We start from the raw sequence: 2,337 nt of genomic DNA on the forward strand, positions 1-2,337 counted from the left end.
AGCTGCGGGGTGAGTGGTTTGGGGTGGGGGCTGGCCTGGGACAGAGGGCAGGACAGGGTGGCAGCGGGTGGGCCCTGGGGAGACCATGGGTGCCAGCACGAGGTTTGGCTTTACTAGAAAGCAGGGCCTGCTCTGCCAGGGCACTGTCACCGAGCCGGCTGCCGGAGACGCCGCCAGGGAAGGGGAGCGGGGCCGTGGGCTTGGGGGAGGCTGGGAACAATCTCCCATCCCATGTCTTTCGCCAGCAGGAACGCCATGTCCTGGGAAAGGCTGACATTGTCAGGCTCTGAGTGCAGCCTCAGCTGGCGCAGGAGGGCTGGGGGTCGGGTACGTCCCCCAGGAACCCGGCGAACCCATGGAGCAGGGGAGCTGCGGGTACCTCCATCACGGGCAGCGTTCCCCAAAGCTTTAAACCTGCACTGCTACTGGAGAAGTGGCTTAGCCCTGCCCTGGCATGGATCCCCAAGTGGTGTGGGGTGCTCCCCAAGGTCCAGGCAAACCCCCAAGATGCTCAGCCACTGCCTGGGGACTGCCTAGAGTCCAACACCATGCGCCAATGACCGGGCTGGCCGCAGGGGTGCTCCGGTCACCCCTCACAGATGTGGCTGTGGGCAGCACGAGGCGGCTCCTTGCCAAAACCCGGGAGCCTGTGGGAGCCAAAACCAGGGGCTTGACCCTCCCCACCCACTTCCCAGGCTCTGGGGAGATTTGGGGCCACGGGGCCATGGGGCTGCAGCTCCTGGCTGACACGCTCCTGGCACCTCGCTGCATCCTGCAGCCGACAGGGACTGGTCCGTGCCAGGCACGGTGCCATGCTCCCCAGCACAGTGCCGTGCTCCCCAGCCAGCTCACGCTGCTGACCCCCGCCAGGGCTTGAGCCATCTCCCGGGACAGAGCTGGGGAGCTGCTCGGGGCTGTGCTCCCTGCCTCGCTAGTTCCCACCATGGGAACAGCCACCTACTTCTAATTATAGCCCCCAATTGCCTGTGTTTGGTTGCTTTCCTGTGGTTAACGGGGACTTGGGGGCCAGGAGGAGCGGTGAGGCACGCACAGTGGTGGCACAGCGTGGTTGTGTCCCTTCTACGTGTCCCTGATCCCCGCCACACGCAGGGAAAGGCTGAGCCACTCCTGAACTGTGTTTTCCTAAAACCAAAATAAAAATAAGGGACCCATTTCCTCACATCCCCTCTCCTTGGGTCCTGGTGCTGAATTGGCCTTGGTGGAGGTGGGGAACGGGGGAGGATTTAATGAGCCACAGTCGATGGACCCCATCTCTGCCACTGAGCTTCCGTGGGACCCTGGGCATGTCACCCAGTGTCCCCACCATGCTGTGCCATGCCAGAGGCAGCATGGGAGAGCCGAGGGTGGTGTCCCGGCCCCGCCACACGCAGGGAAAGGCTGAGCCACTCCTGAACTGTGTTTTCCTAAAACCAAAATAAAAATAAGGGACCCGTTTCCTCACATCCCCTCTCCTTGGGTCCTGGTGCTGAATTGGCCTTGGTGGAGGTGGGGAACGGGGGAGGATTTAATGAGCCACAGTCGATGGACCCCATCTCTGCCACTGAGCTTCCGTGGGACCCTGGGCATGTCACCCAGTGTCCCCACCATGCCGTGCCATGCCAGAGGCAGCACGGGAGAGCCGAGGGTGCTGGGGGCTCCAGCAAGACAGTCCAAGGGCAGCATGCCACTCCACCCTGCCCGGATGGGGGTCCCCCACCCCAAATGGCAGACGCGCTGGGCGGGCTGACCCTCGCACGAACCTCCCTCCTCGGTTGTTTTTCCACCAGAGCCGGGCTGGAGCCAGCCCCCGCCTGCTGCAGATGTTTGGCAGGAGTCCGGGGGCGGGAGGCCAGGCGCTTCCAGTCCCCTGGCCGCCATGCTGCCGCTGCCACCAGCCTCCCCAGCTGTCCCCGAGCCACAGGCCGGGGGCTGCAGAGACCTTGCACCAGGCTGCAGGGCCATGGTGAGCACAGGGAACGTGAAACCAGCAGTGGAGACCATGTACTGCTGCTGGCTAGGCTTGTCCCAGAGCCGAGCGAGGAGCTGCTTCACTGCAGAGTGACGGGGACGGTGCCAGCAGCATGCCGGGGATGGCAGCGAGGGGCTCGGGCAGTGGCAGGCAGGATTGTCCCAGCTGGCAGCAGTGCTGCTTTCCCTCTGGCAGCCTGGCATGGCATCAATCCTGGGGCAACCTCTGAACTTTTGTTCTAGGTGTGCAACAGGAGGCGAAAGCAAAACAAGTTCTGCCGGGCGAGAGGCCCCAGCTCCCCCAGCGCCAGGCTTCCCCCACGCTGCCGCCTCTGCAGCTCGGCCAGCTCTCGCCGCCCTACCCTCGCC

This window comes from Aptenodytes forsteri, unplaced genomic scaffold, assembly GCF_000699145.1.
Source record: "Aptenodytes forsteri isolate BGI_AS27 unplaced genomic scaffold, ASM69914v1 Scaffold54, whole genome shotgun sequence".
NCBI classification, from domain to species: domain Eukaryota; kingdom Metazoa; phylum Chordata; class Aves; order Sphenisciformes; family Spheniscidae; genus Aptenodytes; species Aptenodytes forsteri.